Below are 21,136 nucleotides of genomic sequence, written 5' to 3' on the forward strand. Positions count from 1 at the left end.
GGGCTTAAGCAGGAGACAGTCTCTAAGCAAATAGATGTTAACGGCTGAGATGCACAGATGGTAACTGATAATGAGTGCACAGGTAGATAATGATAAAACACCTGAGGAGAGTCTCTTACTGCTGGTGGATTGTGGCTGGCTGTGGCTGGAGTTTGTAGTTCCACAGGAACACTGGAACAGGGAGATGACTTGGAGATGCCAGAAATAGAAGACTGCTGGAAACAAAGGATTGAAGACTGGAACCTGGAACTGGAAACTGGAACGGAACTGGAACTGCTGGGACCTGTAGTTCCACAGGTCCAATACACAGGGGTATCTCTGCTGACAGAGGACTGCATACAGGAGACGCCTGTTCACAGAATGTGACGTGTTGTCCAAGGCAATGAGACTGAGCCAGGAACTGGAGTTTATACCCCTTGGTCTGTGATGATTGGATGTTGCATCTGTGAGAACACACCCCGCTGGATTGGGTGTTCAGATCAGCTGTGAGTTAGCTGAAGCACTGTGTACTCCAGGCTGCAGTAGACCGAAAACTGGAACTGGAACTGAACTGAACTGCTGGAACCTGTAGTTCCACAGTAGTAATGCGATGGAGAATGCAGATTCCTGACAGTCTGCAGGTGTCTTAGATGGCGCCTGTGTGCTGCTGGGAAGTTTTGTAGCTTGGGGCCTGGTTATCTGTAGCTTGTGAGTCCAGGCCCATAACCTACTAGAATATGTTGTATGCACCAGTGGCAGTGGTATGGCAGAGTGAGTATACACACCATTGGAGTCAACAAACAGCCCAATATTTGACCAGTATGGTGGTTTATTTAGTGGCAATGTGATGGTACAGCTGTACTCATGGTTATACATACACATACTTGTTGCAAGTAGATGAGCTTGAACACAGCATAAAGTTCATTAACTGGTTACTGTGTCTGGATAGCGATGAAGAATGCAATTTCTACCAGGCTTTGTAGCAGTAATGGATCCTCAATCGCAGGGTATCCTGGAGCTAAGTGGAAGATGTGTCTCTCCCACAGTGGTGGTCTAACATAGTGCCAAGATGGCAGAGCGCATGCGCAGAGGTAGGGTTGGTGGCCATCTTGGTTAGGGATTTGAAGACTCCGTAAAGGAACTTTAGGCATGTAATATGTGCAGTAGCACTCTCCAACTTCAACATCCCCTTGTATCAAGCTTCTCAATGTAACACAAATATTTGCCAGAGCCCAGGTAAGATATTAAAGGAGATAAAATAATTAAACATTCCCTATACAATGTTATTTCATGTATTAACTTATTTTGTATATGTCAAAGAAAGAGAACCCCTATACCCAGTAAAAAACGATTGTGTTAACTGGCAATAGAGGTTTTCGACATTTGGTAAATTGGCGTAAAGTCAGGTAAGTTAAAATCTAAACGGGAGATGCAGAGGCGTCACTAGGGTTGGTGTCACCCGATGTGGTAACTCATGGTGTCACACCCCATGGACCTCCTCCCATATCACACCACATGGGATCCTTAGTAATGTTTTTATACTAGTTTTACTTGTAAATCATAATTCCTGTATATCACTGAATGCGATGGCAATAGTAATGACATACTGTAGGACACTATTCAGGTTGGTTTGCATATTCTGCTAAAAAGCAGAATCTGCAATCGTTTCTGTAGCATGCTGGGGGCCGTCCAGCATGCTAATTGGCATCCAGCAAAGCGATCGCAAAATAATCGAGATCACATCGCTGAAGCAAAAACTAAGGATGACCCCCTGCAGACGCAGCTAGGCTGCTTATGCAGGAGATGCACCTCAATTTTTTGGGTTGCAGTGGGCGCGTGTGATGTCACGTAGCCGCCCCCAAAAAACTCTGACCCCCTTTCGCAACCACGCCCCTCTACGCTGGCCCCCAAAGCCCGCCGTTGTCAATGAAAGTGCAGTCACATCTTTCAGGGATGCGACCGCACTTTGATTGCACACGCACTTTGATTGCATGTGCACTGTCACCATGGCGCATTTTAGCAAAAATTGCTCGATTGCGATTATTGCAAAAATGAAATCTGACCAGAATTGGGTCCATAAACAGCTAACACAATTAACATTATACCTTTAAATTACAATATCAACATTCCTCTGTTAGTAAATGAAATTTGTACGCTTTTTACAGTTAATTACTTTTTTTTAAGAAAATGCACAAATCAGCCATGTGACAACCTTTGAAGGTCTCCAGTGCTCTCCTTATGCTCACTTTCTAAGTGATTTTGCTAACAAACGAGTCACTTTATTGGGGTCCAGGAAGGTCTCTTACTTTTTAATTCACTTCTCCCAGGTCACACAGTATTTTGTAAATTAATGTGAAACACCCCGCTGCGAGATCCACAATTTAGCATTTTGGATCCCACATTTTTTAGGTATACAAATTCATGTGGTCTGTTTCATGATAGATATATATATATATATATATATATATATATACATGCAAAAAGGTATCTTTGAGGAGTGCTCTTATTTGATGGATAATACAAACTGTTTTTTGTATATGAACCGAGGATGACCTTATCAGTACCTTATATACACATACACCCAAATGTTAAAAAACACATCTTTTTATTAAAATGTAAATGACATATTCAAAAATACAGTTCTGTAATAATTTTTTTGCGTGGAAAGTGTTGATCACTAGAAAACCATATATTTGTTCAATTTTTGTTCATACAATAAAAATATTATAATAAAATATTTTAGTTTCAACTAACGCGTTTCGTATATGGCGACTTTTTCAGGGGTGTGTTTATTACTTAGGCAAAAATAGTTTTCTGTTTGGAATGATTTTCCTTCTTAAATGGTTACTTAAGGAATGATACCATAAGCAAAGGCAAATTATTTTACTGAAAACATATTTAGAATAATCTTAGTTTCCACAGCCTAATGACAATTTTAGCTTGATTCCCTATTTGTGAGATTCTACAGGCTTAGATTAGAATCAAATAACTTCTAGCTGTTGTCAGATGTTTGATAGGGATGCGGATGTACGGCTCTTCTTGGTGTCACCCCATTGAAAGATGACACCCAGATACAGGCCTCACCTCCCACACCCCCTGATGAAACTTTCCAACCTCAACTGGCAGCTGAAACAACTTGCAGCCAGCCAGGGAGTGACGGCAAAAGGTTGATATTGAGGTGCGCAATTAAATTCAAGGTAGGTCCTGCCTAGACTCCCTGAAGTAATGGCAGCACTGTACAGAGCAGCTGTCTTTCGCCTCCTCCCACTTCTCCCTCCCAGAGTCCCAGCAGTACAGGTGGCGTGATGACCTCACAGGACCGGCGTGCATGGATTACGTACAGACCCGGCCGTGACAGAGTCTTCCTGGGGGGGGGGGGGGGCTTGAGTCAGCAGGTGGGAGGGATGCGATCATAACCTTGCCGCGCGGAATCTTCTTGTTGCAGGCGGGGGTGTATGATTTTCAGTCGACGGGGATGTGCTCGTAAATGTAGTGCTTAGTGCCGGACGGCAAATAGAGGACTGCAGTTATGATCGCACCCCCGCCAACTCATAATCATACACCCCCGTCTACAAGAAGACTCCGCCCGCCACGGCACAGTTACAATCGCACACACAGACCCCTACAGGTGCGAGTGTGTTGCGGCCGGGTCCGTGCTTTCTGACACATTGACAGTGTCAGTGACAGTGTCATGATGGGGATGCAGCAAGTGCGAGGAGTGCGGCTCTTGTTTGGTGACACCCGGGTGTGGGCCGCACCCGCCTTATGACGCCACTTGGGAGATGTTTCAAGCCTTGCAGAGAGATCAAGTGGAGTTGTTGCCCAAAGCAACCAACCAGCTTCTAATTTTATTGCAGAGTGTGCTAAATAAATGACAGAAGCTGATTGGGTGTATTTGGTGCTTTGTGAGGACTGGAGACGGCCACCTTCCACATTGAATATGCCTCCAGCGATGGGGAGGATCTTCGACAAATGTTTGATATAGAGGTCATCCATGGGCTTAACAGTCACAGATTGACCCCTCGCTGCATCTGAGGATATGAGTACACAACAGTATATTACTGAAAATATACTTCTATTGCTTTATGGGATGTTTTGCGTTGAAATTACATGTTTTAGTTAACTAATCAAAGTACATAATTCTGCATACTGCATGTTGGCAACACTGAACATCATGAGGGTGATTCAGACCTGATCTCTGCGTTTTTGCACAGCAGGTGATCAGGTACTAACTGCGCATGTGTATGCACCGCAGTGCGCACACGCGTTGGACAGCAACGAAGGGAATCGCCGGTCAGCGACGGGATGGTGCGAAAAAATCCGATTGCACAGGTGTTCACTGGGTGATTGACAGGAAGAGGCCATTTGTGGGTGGTAACTGCTTTTACAAACATGATATTTACTCATCTATTTAATTAATTAATTAAAAAAATAAAATAAAATGACTTTCAGAGACCTTTTGCCAGGTAAGTGTTTAACACAGGTTCAGAGCTAAGACATCTGGTGCCACCCAGAAGTGCCCAGAGTCAGGGGTGAAGTAGCCGGTGAGTTTGTATGAAATGACAACTGTAACATGTAAGAAATTGAACTTTACACAACATCATACCCTACATGCATTGGCCAGAGATAAGCATTCTAGCCAATCAGAGCATAGCCAGTGTAAGTATAGACTATGACTGAATCCGTCTTCACAGGGCTAGTCATGCATCGTCTGTGTTTTTGTTTTGTTTTTTAGTGTGTGTGTGTGTGTGTGTGTGTGTGTGTATATGTGTGTGTGTGTGTGTGTGTGTGTTAGGGGGAGGGGGCAGAAAGGGTGGGGTGGGGGGGGGGGAGGGTTGCCCAGCAAGTATGGATGGTTTCTACATGGACCCTTTGGATTACAGTTGAGCAATAAATGGGTATAAGAGGGTTGAACCAGGAAGTTTTTTTTATTTTAACATTTGTTTTTTCAAGGTTTGTCCAGAGTATGGACGGTACTTAGATGGGGGAACTCAATTGAGTGCGGGAGATTTAAAAAAATACAGCAGTCACAGCGTTTTCCTATTCAATTAGAGGAGAAAAAAATCTGTTGCAGTGATTTTTTTTCAGGCACTACCAGAGCAAGTCAGCTTTTTCCTAAAATCATTATTTTTAGGAAACATCACCAGGACTTGGTCTGGCACCCTTGTGGCGCTCCCTAAGGACTAATTAACAATTTAAAGTTTCCAATTACCTTAATTAGTCAGTAATTACTCACCTTTTCGAAGTGGTGTCTTCTTCATCTAGCATAGGGAGCTAGACTTCTGGAGCAGCAATGTGTGTAACTATATATGTGAGTGTGTCTGTGTCTGTGAGAGTATGTAAGCTTGTGTGAGTGTGTGTGCAACCCCCGGTATGTGCGTGACCCCCTGTGTGTTTTTGAGCACCCCACCCCTCCCGGAGGTAGCAGCAGGGAGAACTACATCTCCCAGCAGCCACCTTCCCTCCCAGTAGACCCCTCTGCAGTGAGAAGATGGAGGGGAGACCACCGGGAGCCGCAGAGACCACCGGAGATCACTGGACCGGTAAGGATCATTTTTTTCTCTTGATGCTATTTTTTTTACGATTATACAGTATGTCCCCTGGAACAATGGCCCTCATTCCGAGTTGATTGCACCAAGTAACTTTTTGCTGCTGGTGCGATGATCAACTAATCTCCGCCTATGGGGGAGTGTATTTTAGCATAGCAGGGTTGCGATCGCTTTTGCAGCCCTGCTATGCTAAAAAAGTTTCACTCAAAACAAGACCAGCCCTGGACATACTTACCCTGTGCGACGGAACCAGCGATGATGGGGCCGGCTTTGACGTCACACCTCCGCCCTCCGTTCGCCTGGACATGCCTGCGCTTTACTTACCACTCCCCGAAAATGGCAGCAAACAGTAAGTTTAGTTCCCCCGGAACACCCTCTTGCTGTCCATCTTCTTGCGGTCGCCGCTGCGACTGCTTTCTTCTCTGCCAGCGTCGCAGTAGACTACAGCTCTACAGCACTTTGACCGCTGCCTGGCGAGGTGGGGTCCCCCTCCTCTATTAATCCGCCACTGTATGCACTCCTCATTATATGCAACAATATTGGAAAATTGGACTGATACCTCAGTACGGACGTAATTCAGTGTTGCATGCGATGCCAATGTTCACAGAGTTGAGCGATTTTTTGCTACTGCGCAAACACAAAGATTCCTTAATACTCCTATGGCACACGTATTGTAAAGGCGCTGCTGCGATTGAGACACACAATATCAGAAAAGTCTTGGAAGAGAGCTGGGATACCAGGGAGGTGGCTAAACAGACGCACAGACATGGTCCATCCTATGGGCGTGATATGAGAGTGTTGCGGTCATGATGCTGACGTGTTTGCATACATACTGTACTGTAGATGCTGATAAAGCCTATAGATATCCTATATTAATCACGCTAAAAGGTTGAGACTCAGTACGCTATTGGAGTATGTGGTACCGTAAGGGTACGCACTTAGCGTAGCGTACGCTTAGCCGTGGACGAGACGCACGAGACGCACGTTCGCTCACGGCTTAATGCGTAGAGGCAAGCACGCTATAGGCTGCCGACTAACGTAACGATACGCTATCAGCGTAGCGGACGCTCGAGACCACGAGGAGATCACAAGCGGCGCTGACACTCACGGAGTAAAACCTTTATAACTATACCATAAATAATGTACTTATACTGTAAACCTTTGTGCAGTGTTAGGGTGTAAATGCAACACAGTGTAACCTTGTTAGTTTAAAAGCTGTATGAGCGTATGTGACGCTCAGAGAACCCCTTAGCAATATAATAAACACTCAAATACCGGTCTAAGGGTCTAACACCTTTTAAGGGAGAGAATGAACGTTCAATTGCAAAAGAATACACAATACAAGTTATACACTACCAAACTAACATAAAATACCTAACCGAATTACTACACGTTAAAATACAATAGCGGCACAATTACATTTAAGGGGCAAGGAGAGAGAGAATGGCTTACAACAAAATAGGAGATAAATATGGTTGCAGAGAACTTACGCACCAGGGGAAACAATCGCAAGCGCCTTTCTGGATATCCAGCTCCCGATTATCAGTGATGAGAACCGTTGAAAAGAGTAGAGAGCTGGCCCAGGTCGGCTTGTCTTTATATACACTTACACACAGTACAGTACAATGGTCCCTACATTCTTATTGTTCATTGGACACAGGAATCCGTCTCCGCATTATAACAAAAGGTCATAGGTTGGTTCATACAGGTGGGCTGTGACTATTTCAAACTGCTCAAGTGGGAGGGAAACTCAGGTTTCCCACCGCATGGGTAATAAACTGCAAATATAGCAAATGTCCATAAACTTCTTATGGCCATAACTATACGCACGAGCGATTAATCCGTTTCTAACCAACACCGGAATATTGCTAATTTAATACTCTTCCGATGGATACTAAACACCACTGTGTCACCCCTGTCTGACCCTTCGTATCATACAAAGAGGGATCTCTCTGTCTCTGAACATACTACATTGACTAAACTTTCAGATTCTATCAAAGGGACCATGATCTACAAAATACATTATATGACTAAAATATGTAACGATCGAGTCGCCCGCTAGACGCACACAAACTCTACCGTAAATGCGCATACCGTGCGCCTGCGGGTGCACGCAACAGCGAGTATACGCACGCACGGGAGGGCTCATGCACGTGTAGCGGGCACACGCATGAGGTGCATATATGGCAATGTGCAGCTTGATATTTTTCTGACTTTGACAATGCACAAACACCCACAGAGGAGGTCACACTCAGATGGAAAATCTGCATTTCCCATAGGGCTGGTGAAAGTTTCATTGATGTGACCGAAGGTGGCGTATAATATGCAGCAGGTGATATTACAGCTTCTACAGACACTGAAAGCTGGTGTCTGAGTCCTCACACATTTGAATGCATGGATGTGCACCAAGGAAGGGATTTTTAGAGGCATTTGCATAAAGTCACAGATGGGCGACCACCAAAAAGACGCAACCACAGACTCCTCTGTGTCCACATACAGTACGAATCAGCCCCTACATATATCTACTCCCTAAACAACTCCTATCTCTTGATAATAGTCTGATCAGGATTGATTGGATCATTATAAGACATGACGAAACATGCCATCAATACATCACTTCATAAGGTGTCTACTGTCCTGTGTGTCTATGTGTGTGGTCACCTTCCAACCTCACGTACAAGCCAAAGATCTGTCTGCTTGGTCCATATGCTGACTATCAAAAGAGGCCAAGAGGTCAGCTGACACCGCATGTGGCCGGCTTCAGGTCTGCAAGAGACAGCAGGTGGATGTCTTTGGGTCTACCTAGAACCTGTCAATCCCAGGATCCAAATTCTAGTCACATCTTAAATCTGCATGTTTTCGTCTATGAGACATTTTTTGTTCCTGGCATACAGTTTACTAATGCAAGCAATGTCTCTCCCCAGTGCACATCAGGCATTCATCATTGTAAGCCAGTATATACATGTACAGTATACAGTGTATAGAGTATATTGTTACGTAGAGCAGTATTTTACTGAATCCTTTTATATGCATCAATATCTAAAATTGTTCTAAAGATGCTAAAACATAATCCTTTTTTTAACAATGATGCTGCCAATCCAGCCAGAAAACCGAGCTACAGAGTATTGCCTTATTTATAAACAGTTATTTATATAGCACACACATTCCTAAACCAGCGGAGTTTGCAATCTATATTCCCTATCTCATGGACACATGTATACAAAGGGTTAATTTTTTTGTCAGAAGCCAATTAACCTATCAGTCTCTTTTCGGAGTGCACAAGTGTTGAGAGAAAACACAAACTACACACAGATAATGCCTTGGTCAGGAGGTGTGCTCATGACTTCAGGGCTGTGACAGTACTGCTAACCACTATGCCAACCGTGCTCTCCAAGGTCTATTGAGTTGAGCTCTATAAATGGATAATATTATTCCAAAAATACTGTAAATTCCAAATATATTTTGTCTGCTGCCAGCAATTATTACATTAAGATTCTTCATTTCCTTCTGATTTATCTTTTTTCATGAGAGGGAAGGTAAGAGAAATGATTGTCTTATGCCGATGTCCTCTTTGCCTCGCACCAGTCCAGCCTCTACATTTCTAATTTGCAGAGGTCTTTGAGAAACCTCACAGGTGCATTTCATACTGTAGAGTGTGGTGGTCTTAATTGATATTTTTGCAACAATGTGTCCATAGGACAATAAGCCTTTTCTGCTGTAGCTCAACCCCCCCCCCCCACCCTTCCCCCCAATTATACTAGCTTCTATAACTTTTACACATGTATCTGTGACTGTCAGTGGTAGCTCTTGTTAAATATATACAGCACACCTTATGATTATGCGGAATACATACTTTTTACCGGCTGTCAAGATCCCATCAGCAGGATCACGGCCACAGTATACCGGCAGTGGGGCGAGCGCTAGAACTCCCCTTGCGGGCTTGCTGCGCTCGCAAGTTATATTCTCCCTCAATGGGTTTCCATCTCCCTCTATGGGTGTCGTGGACAGTACGGATGGTGTAATGGTTAGCATTACTGCCTCACAGCACTAAGGTCATGGGTTCCATTCCCACCATAGCCCTAACTGTGTGGAGTTTGTATATTCTCCCCGTACTTGCGTGGGTTTCCTCTGGGTACTCCGGTTTCCTCCCACAATCCAAAAATATACTGGTAGGTTAATTGGCTCCCAACAAAATTAACCCTAGTGTGAATGTGTCTGTGTGTACATGTGATAGGGAATGTAGATTGTAAGCTCCACTGGGGCAGGGACTGATGTGAATGTTCAAATATTCTCTGGAAAGCGCTGCGGAATATGTGTGCACTATATAAATAACTGGTAATAAATAATAATATACTGTATATACATAACTAACCCTAACGCATTTTTATTCTATCCTTTAAATACCACTGCGTTAATGGGAGGCAATCTTGAGACCACCTGTCGGGATCCCGGCGGTCACAATGCCGAAGCCGAAATCCCGACAGGCGGTGAAATGCCGCCGCCGGAATACCGGCGCCACAGGCTTTTCTCCCTCTGTGGGTGTCCACGACACCCATAGCGGGAGACTATAACTTGTGAGCGCAGCGAGCCCGCAAGGGGAGTTCTAACGCTCGTCCCGCTGCCGGCATACTGGTGACTTGAATCCTGCTGTCGAGATCAAATCTGCCAGGATCCCGGCAGCCGGTAATAAGTGTGTGTGTGTGTGTGTGTGTGTGTGTGTGTGTGTGTGTGTGTGTGTATATATATATATATATATATATATACACACACATATGTTTGTGTGTGTGTGTGTATATATATATATATATATATATATGAATATATATATATATATATATTTATATACTAGATAGATAGATAGATAGATAGATAGATAGATAGATAGATATAGATAGAGCTAATTACAATATTTGTGGAACAGTTGGATGTGCACCCACTCCCTCTCCTGGCTGCTGCAATGATTCCCTGCCTCCCTTGTTTTCTGACAACAGCCCATTCTCTCCTCTGCTGCTCAGGAGCCCGGCTCTCTCCAGTGCTGGGAAAGCGCACACACACAGTACAAGTACACATCGCTGGCCAAGAACCAGTGCAGTGACGTCAGCAGCTCCCATTAATTACACAGAGCAAACACAATGCTGAACGCTACCGCACACTGACCCGCACTCCTGCCCCTGCCACACCACACAGCCACATCTGGGTGCAATGCAGGCTGCTCCCTCCCTCTGCTGCCTGGAAATGGAAGGGTTAAAAGCCCTGGACGCTGGTGAGCGACAATCTCCCCTGCAGATTGTGCAGTGAGGGTTGTGTGCAGCCCTGTAGCATGCAATATTCCAAGGGGCACCCTGCTTATACTGCTGGAGTGCAGGACTTATAATAAGGGGGCTCCCCAATAGCCCAGCCTGGTGGCTTCCCCCTAGTGCAGATGTGTTTGCAGCTCTGCATTGCTAGGTCCGTCCAAGCAGCTGTTGCACAGATCTCTGCGTTCAATATCCATAGCAACAGAGGAACCAGCCTCGTCCTTCCTCATCTCGCTCCCCCCTGGAGCATCAACACAGGCAGAATCTCTAACAGTGGAGCAGCATCCTGTCCTGAGGTCCCAGGCCGCTGTCCAAGGTGCTGGAACTTCACACAGGGGCACTGCAGCAGTAGGTGGGATCACAAGAGCAAGGTAAGACCACCAGCAACTCATCTCTATCCCCCCAGCATCACTCTCCTCACCTCAAACTGCACGGCTCATCCCAGTCTCTGCAACCCTATAACCTTCACATTGCACATATTATTATCTCTGTGTCATTCTTCAGGATTTGGTTTTTCAACCATTGCCTTTTGTTGCCTTAATTATTATATTGAAATATTTTATTGAGCTTTCTTAGGTTTTATTTTATTTTTATTTTTGTGATAATGAATGACTGACAGTGATAACATATGGTGGTCTGTTTGGCATGATAACACCTAATAGACAACTGTTAGTAACCTTGTAACCACCCAGGTGAGAGGTGGTTCTCAGACTTGTGTTATTTGCTGGATTACTTGTTGGCTGTAGGGTCTGTTTCTATTATAATGTGTGTGATATTTTAGATGCATTTTATTATAATCATTTATTTTTCGTGGCAAAGATTCCAATTTAGATGCATAATTAACATCTGCAGTCACCTTATCAGCATTGCTGTTTATATCTGTAAAATACATGCATATTTGTAAGATATAAATATATACAAATGTTTGTGTGTGTATATATATATATATATATATATATATATATATATTAAGCTATCTACCTATCTAGCCAAAATAAATAAATATATATATATATATATATATATATATATATATGTACTGTATACAGACACACACACACACATACATATTGTATGTCATTTATTATTCTAGATTTGTATGTATTTAACATACGCGTTATATTTATAATGTTGATCAATCTCTATGATTTATTGATAGATATTGTTGCATACATTGATAAATGAGTCTAACAAATTACCCATGGGTTTCATTAATGTAAGAAATGACCTTCCATGTGTTGCATTAATGAAGGTCTTCACAGTAATTTAACTACAGGACATTCTATTTACAACGTACAGTACCTGTACTGTGATCCGGTCCAGCTGAAGACACGTGTACAGTGGGCTGAGAATGACGCAGGGCATATACCTGTGCCCTAAACCTATTGTGTAGCTATTTATTTAAAAGTGTGTTGTTTTATTATGGCATCTACTTTGCAGATTACAATGTGTAATGACTTCAAGTGGGTTTTATGCTCAGTAATAATTTGCTTAATCCAATTTGCCATGTAGCCAAGCGTTTATAAATGTGCCGTGTAGCAGAGCTGGTGGGCACACTGTTGGTGTTGATGCCAGCTGGGTGTACATTACGTCCTGTGCTACTGTCTCAATAATCACGGGCGGACTATTAACATAATATATTTTTAGTCAGGCTCAGACGGATCCATTGTATAATGAATGCATTTGGTAGTTGGAGAGCTGCAGTCAGATGAGTCACTGTACTGTACCAGTCTCCTGAATCACATGAAATAACAATTGTGGGCATTTATCTTACTTATTTCCCATGAAATAATGGACTTGGCGAAACTGTATGATGTGTGGGTGGTGAAGCAGCAGAGGAAAGCCATATTAGCCTGTGACTAAACTATCAGTCTGTGATTGTACTTATTGTTTAGATGATAGGTAGACTGACAGATAGACAGACAGACAGACAGACAGACAGACAGACAGACAGACAGATAGATAGATAGATAGATAGATTAGGTTGACAACTATCTCAAGGTTCCAAGAAGTATAACCAAGAACCCTTAAAAATGTGGACCCTTGGCAATGTACCTGGTTTCCAGTATTCACAAATTGCACAGGGGTCTACTACAATATCCCAGTGGTTGGGAACCCAACGGCCAGCATACCGGCGCCGGGATCCTGACCACCGGAATTCTGTCAGCGAGGTGAGCGCAAAAGAGACCCTTGCGCTCACGGTGGCGCGCTACGTGTGCCACGCTATTTATTCTCCCTCCAGGGGTGTGGTGGACACCCCAAGAGGGAGAATAGTTGTCAGTATCCCGACTGGTCTGGATCCCAGCACCGGTATGCTGAGCACCAGGAATCCCGACAGGCGGTATATCGAATGCTTCCCACTGCACAGTATAACTTCCTTTCTGTGTCTTTGGACAGGTTCTCGGTTACAGGTCTTATATGGCTACTGAGGAGAATAGGCCTTGCAAGTGTTGCCCAGTGGAAGTAATAGTAATCCGTCTCGCCCCCTACCGTAACACTAAGATGTCTGGTGCGTCATGTATTCCATTCGTGTGTCGATATGACCACTGACCCAATTCTCAGACCTGCCTTAACAAATGCAATCACAATTTGATTAAGTAACCTCATTTGACAGCAGCACGCACACAAAATATATTTGGTGGCTTGCATACAGTAATACCCCTTTTCCATCTAATTACGCGGGTCGCAGCCGGGAGCCCGACACGGGTGCTACCCGGCTGCGACCCGCGTCAGTCCCCTTTCCATCTGCCGTTTCCAACCCGGCATATTGGCAGGTTGGTGACGTTGCCGGTGACGCAACAGGGGCGGCGCCGGGAGATCACATGATCTCCCAGCGCTGCCCTCCCATACAGTGTGAGCGGGAGCCGTGTCGCTTCAATTTACACTGCACAGCTTACCGGGTTGAACCCGTGTTCAACCTTGCAAGCTACCCGAGTTGGATTACTGGGTCAATCGATCTGGATTGTTCCAACTCAGCCCTTTTACACCAGCCAGCAACACGGGTCATGCGCGTTCATATGCAGAAACCTGTGTTGTATGCTGGCTGGAGGAAAAGGGGTATAAGTTAGCATTGTTTAAAGATAGTTATGTGGAATGTAACTGTGTTATCTGTTCCAGTGGTAAGGTTATGTGGGAGGAGTAGGGGCACGAAGGTTAGTGTCATATGGCTGGTTAGGGTCTCATAGAAATACATTATGATCAAGTCCAGCAGTCAGGTCATGTCGAGGGTGTGTTCTTACTTTAATAATCATCAACTGCCCAAATCCAGCAGTTTTTTGGCCACCTTGAAACTTATCTCTATGTCATCTACTGATATAGTTATGCTTAATTACCCTGAACTTGTCCTATATTGTCTTCAACTGTAAGTCACTGTTTTCCTGTTTTGATTATGTGCATATGTACTCTGTAATTGGGCGCTGCGGAACCCTTGTGGTGCCATATAAATAAAGGATAATAATAATAATAATAATAATAATAATATCCAGTGGTCAGGTCATGTTGGGGGTATAGGCCCTCATTCCGAGTTGTTCGCTCGGAGTTTTTCATCGCATCGCAGTGAGAATTCTCTTAGTGCGCATGCGCAATGTTCGCACTGCGACTGCGCCAAGTAACTTTACTATGAAGAAAGTAAGTTTACTCACGGCATTTTCATCGCTCCGACGTTCGCATTGTGATTGACAGGAAATGGGTGTTACTGGGCGGATGCACGGCGTTTTAGGGGCGTGTGGCAGGAAACGCTACCGTTTCCGGAAAAAACGCAGGAGTGGCCGGAGAAACGGTGGGAGTGCCTGGGCGAACGCAGGGTGTGTTTATGACGTCAGCCAGGAACGAAAAGCACTGAACTGATCGCACAGGCAGAGTAAGTCTGAAGCTACTCAGAAACTGCTATCTCGTTTGTAATCGCAATATTGCGCCTACGTCGGTCGCAATTTTAAGAAGCTAAGATTCACTCCCAGTAGGCGGCGGCTTAGCGTGTGTAACTCTGCTACATTCGCCTTGCGAGCGAACAACTCGGAATGAGGGCCATAGTGTACTGTGTCTGTATAGAGTGTAATAGATGTATTATGATCATGGCCGGTGGTCAGGTCATGTTGGGGTGTAGTGTCCTATGTCTGTATAGAGTGTAATAGATGTATTATGGTCATGTCCAGTGGTCAGGTCATGTATAGGGTGTAATAGATGTATTATGGTCATGTCCAGTGGTCAGGTCATGTTGGGGGTGTAGTGTCCTGTGTCTGTATAGGGTGTAATAGATGTATTATGGTCATGGCCAGTGGTCAGGTCATGTTGGGGGTATAGTGTTCTATGTCTGTATAGGGTGTAATAGATGTATTATGGTCATGTCCAGTGGTCAGGTCATGTTGGGGTGTAGTGTCCTATGTCTGTATAGAGTGTAATAGATGTAGTATGGTCATGTCCAGTGGTCAGGTCATGTTGGGGGTGCAGTGTCCTATGTCTGTATAGAGTGTAATAGATGTAGTATGGTCATGTCCAGTGGTCAGGTCATGTTGGGGGTGCAGTGTCCTATGTCTGTATAGAGTGTAATAGATGTATTATGGGCATGGCCAGTGGTCAGGTCATGTTGGGGGTGTAGTGTCCTATGTGTGTATAGGGTGTAATAGATGTATTATGGTCATGTCCAGTGGTCAGGTCATGTTGGGGGTGTAGTGTCCTATGTCTGTATAGAGTGTAATAGATGTATTATGGGCATGGCCAGTGGTCAGGTCATGTTGGGGTGTAGTGTCCTATGTCTGTATAGGGTGTAATAGATGTATTATGGTCGTGGCCAGTGGTCAGGTCATGTTGGAGGTGTAGTGTCCTATGTCTGTATAGAGCAGGGGTGGCCAACCAGTCAGAGACAAAGAGCCAAGAAATCTTGTTAGGTACATCAACGAGCCGACTTCGAGCCGAAGGCGCACTTGAAAAAATGGGGTGTGACCTTGTTCCTGCTAGGCCACGCCCCTGGTATACAATACATTGAAAAAGCCAGATCCAACATAAAATACAATGAAAAAGCCACTTCTACATCAAATAATTGAAAAAGCCAGATCCGCATAAAATATATTGAAAAGCCAGATTCACATAATACACTTCAGTTCCCCCATGTGTCACTCCAGCCAACACCCGCCTGTGTCACTCCAGCCAGCTCCCCCATGTGTATTTGGCTCCCTTAGTTCTCAGTCTACGTAGTGCTGCAGTATGTCTGGCTGGAGTGCAGCGGTTTACAGATCTCTTGTGGTCACGTGACTTTGAGTGTTGGGAGCCATATTTGAATGAAGAAAGAGCCGCATGTGGCTCAAGAGCCACGCGTTGGCCACCACTGGTATAGAGTGTAATAGATGTATTATGGTCATGGCCAGTGGTCAGGTCATGTTGGGGGTGTAGTGTCCTATGTCTGTATAGAGTGTAATAGATGTAGTATGGTCATGTCCAGTGGTCAGGTCATGTTGGGGGTGCAGTGTCCTATGTCTGTATAGAGTGTAATAGATGTATTATGGGCATGGCCAGTGGTCAGGTCATGTTGGGGGTGTAGTGTCCTATGTGTGTATAGGGTGTAATAGATGTATTATGGTCATGTCCAGTGGTCAGGTCATGTTGGGGGTGTAGTGTCCTATGTCTGTATAGAGTGTAATAGATGTATTATGGGCATGGCCAGTGGTCAGGTCATGTTGGGGTGTAGTGTCCTATGTCTGTATAGGGTGTAATAGATGTATTATGGCCATGGCCAGTGGTCAGGTCATGTTGGAGGTGTAGTGTCCTATGTCTGTATAGAGTGTAATAGATGTATTATGGTCATGGCCAGTGGTCAGGTCATGTTGGGGGTGTAGTGTCCTATGTCTGTATAGGGAGTAATAGATGTATTATGGTCATGTCCAGTGGTCAGGTCATGTTGGGGGTGCAGTGTCCTATGTCTGTATAGAGTGTAATAGATGTATTATGGTCATGGCCAGTGGTCAGGTCATGTTGGGGGTGTAGTGTCCTATGTCTGTATAGAGTGTAATAGATGTAGTATGGTCATGGCCAGTGGTCAGGTCATGTTGGGGCTGTAGTGTCTTATGTCTGTATAGAGTGTAATAGATGTATTATGGTCAAGGCCAGTGGTCAGGTCATGCTGGGGGTGTAGTGTCCTATGTCTGTATAGGGTGTAATAGATGTATTATGGTCATGGCCAGTGGTCAGGTCATGTTGGGGTGCAATGTCTTATGTCTGTATAGGGTGTAATAGATGTATTATGGTCATGTCCAGTGGTCAGGTCATGTTGGTGGTGTAGTATCCTGTGTTTGTATAGGGTGTAATAGATGTATTATGGTCATAGTCAGTGGTCAGGTCATGTTGGTGGTGTAGTATCCTGTGTCTGTATAGGGTGTAATAGATGTATTACGGTCATAGTCAGTGGTCAGGTCATGTTGGGGGTGTAGTGTCCTGTGTCTGTATAAGGTGTAATAGATGTATTATGGTCATGTCCAGTGGTCAGGTCATGTTGGGGTGTAGTGTCCTATGTCTGTATAGGGTGTAATAGATGTATTATGGTCATGTCCAGTGGTCAGGTCATGTTGGTGGTGTAGTGTCCTGTGTCTGTATAGGGTGTAATAGATGTATTATGGTCATGGCCAGTGGTCAGGTCATGTTGGGGGTGCAGTGCCCTATGTCTGTATAGGGTGTAATAGATGTATTGTGGTCATGGCCAGTGATCGGGTCATGTTGGGGGTGTAGTGTCCTATGTCTGTATAGGGTGTAATAGATGTATTATGGGCATGGCCAGTGGTCAGGTCATGTTGGTGGTGTAGTGTCCTATGTCTGTATAGGGTGTAATAGATGTATTATGGTCATGTCCAGTGGTCAGGTCATGTATAGGGTGTAATAGATGTATTATGGTCATGGCCAGTGGTTAGGTCATGTTGGTGATGTAGTGTCCTATGTCTGTATAGGGTGTAATATATGTATTATGGTCATGTCCAGTGGTCAGGTCATGTTGGGGTGTAGTGTTGTATGACTGTATTGGGTGTAATTGATGTGTTATGCTCATGTGCAGTGGTCAGGTCATGTTGGGGTGTAGTGTCCTATGTCTGTATAGGGTGTAATAGATGTATTAGGGTCATGGCCAGTGGTCAGGTCATGTTGGTGATGTAGTGTCCTATGTCTGTATAGGGTGTAATAGATGTATTATGGTCATGGCCAGTGGTCAGGTCATGTTGGGGGTGTAGTGTCCTATGTCTGTATAGGGTGTAATAGATGTATTATGGTCATGGTCAGTGGTCAGGTCATGTTGGGGTGTAGTGTCCTATGTCTGTATAGGGTGTAATAGATGTATTATGGTCATGGTCAGTGGTCAGGTCATGTTGGGGGTGTAGTGCCCTATGTCTGTATAGGGTGTAATAGATGTATTATGGTCATGGCCAGTGGTCAGGTCATGTTGGGGGTGTAGTGCCCTATGTCTGTATAGGGTGTAATAGATGTATTATGGTCATGGCCAGTGGTCAGGTCATGTTGGGGATGTAGTGCCCTATGTCTGTATAGGGTGTAATAGATGTATTATGGTCATGGCCAGTGGTCAGGTCATGTTGGGGGTGTAGTGCCCTATGTCTGTATAGGGTGTAATAGATGTATTATGGTCATGGCCAGTGGTCAGGTCATGTTGGGGGTGTAGTGCCCTATGTCTGTATAGGGTGTAATAGATGTATTATGGTCATGGCCAGTGGTCAGGTCATGTTGGGGGTGTAGTGTCTTATGACTCTATAGGGTGTAATAGATGTATTATGGTCATGTCCAGTAGTCAGGTCATGTTGGGGGTATAGTGTACTATGTCTGTATAGGGTGTAATAGATGTATTATGGTCATGGCCAGTGGTCAGGTCATGTTGGGGTGTAGTGGCCTATGTCTGTATAGGGTGTAATAGATGTATTATGGTCATGGTCAGGTCATGTTGGGGTGCAGTGTCCTATGTCTGTATAGGGTGTAATTGATGTATTATGGTCATGTCCAGTGGTCAGGTCATGTTGCGGGTGTAGTGTCCTATGTCTGTATAGGGTGTAATAGATGTATTATGGTCATAGTCAGTGGTCAGGTCATGTTGGGGTGTAGTGTCCTATGTCTGTATAGGGTGTAATTGATGTATTATGGTCATGTCCAGTGGTCAGGTCATGTTGGGGGTGTAGTGTCCTATGTCTGTATAGGGTGTAATAGATATATTATGGTCATGTTGGGGGTGTAGTGTCCTATGTCTGTATAGTGTGTAATAGATGTATTATGGTCATGACCAGTGGTCAGGTCATGTTGAGGGTGTAGTGTCCTGTGTCTGTATAGAGAGTAATAGATGTATTATGGGCATGGCCAGTGGTCAGGTCATGTTGGGGGTGTAGTGTCCTGTGTCTGTATAGAGAATAATAGATGTATTATGGGCATGTTGGGGGTGTAGTGTCCTATGTCTGTATAGGGTGTAATAGATGTATTATGGTCATGGCCAGTGGTCAGGTCATGTTGATGGTGTAGTGTCCTATGTCTGTATAGAGTGTAATAGATGTATTATGGTCATGTCCAGTTGTCAGGTCATGTTGAGGGTGTAGTGTCTTATGTCTGTATAGGATGTAATAGATGTATTATGGTCATGGCCAGTGGTCAGGTCATGTTGAGGATGTAGTGTCCTATGTCTGTATAGGGTGTAATAGATGTATTATGGTCATGTCCAGTGGTCAGGTCATGTTGGGGGTGTAGTGTCCTGTGTCTGTATAGAGAGTAATAGATGTATTATGGTCATGTCCAGTGGTCAGGTCATGTTGAGGGTGTAGTGTCCTATGTCTGTATAGAGTGTAATAGATGTATTATGGTCATGTCCAGTGGTCAGGTCATGTTGGTGATGTAGTGTCCTATGTCTGTATAGAGTGTAATAGATGTATTATGGTCATGTCCAGTGGTCAGGTCATGTTGAGGGTGTAGTGTCCTGTGTCTGTATAGAGAGTAATAGAATTGTATTTTGATCATTTCCACTGTTAAGGTCATTTTGGGAGTGTAGTGTCCTATGCAAATGCGTAGCTACTGTAGGTGCAGGGGGTGCGGCTGCTATGGAGCCCGGGTTACCTCCAGGGCCATGCCCTCCCCTACTCCCAGTTATATTGCCCAGTGCTTCCCCTTGCCTGCGGCATCCCCACTGATGCTGGATGGTGTCCTGTGTGGCTGGCTTTATGGTGATGAGCAGCGCTGCAACCATAGAATACAGTACATGGACTGAGAGGTGTAGGCACTCTGCTCAGTGACTAGGCCATCTCTATGGTGCTGTGTGAACTTAGGGCACACACACACAGGATACCTAGGCTGAGTAGTGTAGGCACTATGCTCAGCAGCAGGGTAGTCTCTATTGTGTCGACGCTGACAGCCGCCCTCTTTAACGCAAACAACGTATCTGCCATTTCCATAGAACTACTGGATTCATGTACTGCTGTGTCAAAAGTCCTCACACAGGCATGGTGCCTACTATGAAGATGTATCACTAGTAGTTGGTATTGTATATTATATTTCCTGCCTTTAGATTTTATGTGCGCCACACCATTTTTGTTCATTTTAATTTTGGTTCTAATTCGTCGTCCGGTTTTGCTTCTGGATTTGGTTTTGGATTTCGACCATGACTGTTTTTTTTTTTCCATATTAAGCTAAAATCACATAATTTGACCTTTTTTGTGTGTTCCTAGCGTATTATTAAACTCAATGACATTAATTTCTACTTATTTCCAGTCAATTTTGACCACCTCACACCTCACAATAATGTTTTTATCCACGTTAGGTCAAAGGCTTCAACAAGCTGGCAGGTCAATAAGAAACCATCCATGAAACACTGCCATAGCGTACTGGGGTACAGTTCACAGAACAGTACAAACAATAAATATATATATAAGTCTATCTTTCTATCTATCTATCTATCTATCTATCTATCTATACTGTATATACACAGCAAGAGGTGCGGCACGCCAATAATAACAACGTAATGAGGCGGCTTGTAATGCAACATTTTAATGCCTTTTATTTTCACTGCATTTTCATCATATTTATTTTTTTAACTCGCAGCTTGGTTCAAACTGTGTGGTGTCCAGTGTTGGACTGGGGCATAAAGGGCCCACCAGGGCAATGTAATCACCGGGGCCCACTAAGGGGTATTGCCATATTCTGGAAGGGGTTTGGCCACGTGACCAGGCAGGAGTGGCCATCCATTATAGGCACCACCTAGCATAGTATATAAAGAAAAAGAGCTCTTCCTCTCTGCCCACTTCAAGCTGTTGTGTATGTGCCTAGGTTACACCGGGAGAGAACAGTAGTATATGT

At 44.4% G+C, this 21,136-nt stretch overlaps 1 protein-coding gene across 1 annotated transcript in view; it reads left to right on the plus strand.

Annotated features, from left to right (window-relative positions):
- The first annotated feature begins 10,569 nt into the window (after positions 1–10,569).
- FAM135B (family with sequence similarity 135 member B) overlaps positions 10,570–21,136 on the plus strand; it is a 344,975-nt gene continuing 334,408 nt past the window's right edge. Inside the window, exon 1 of the mRNA XM_063921224.1 lies at positions 10,570–11,196. The gene's annotated coding sequence lies outside the window, so the exon portion shown is untranslated. The remainder of the gene's footprint in view (positions 11,197–21,136) is intronic.

The sequence above is a fragment of the Pseudophryne corroboree genome, chromosome 5 (genome assembly GCF_028390025.1).
Source record: "Pseudophryne corroboree isolate aPseCor3 chromosome 5, aPseCor3.hap2, whole genome shotgun sequence".
NCBI lineage: Eukaryota > Metazoa > Chordata > Amphibia > Anura > Myobatrachidae > Pseudophryne > Pseudophryne corroboree.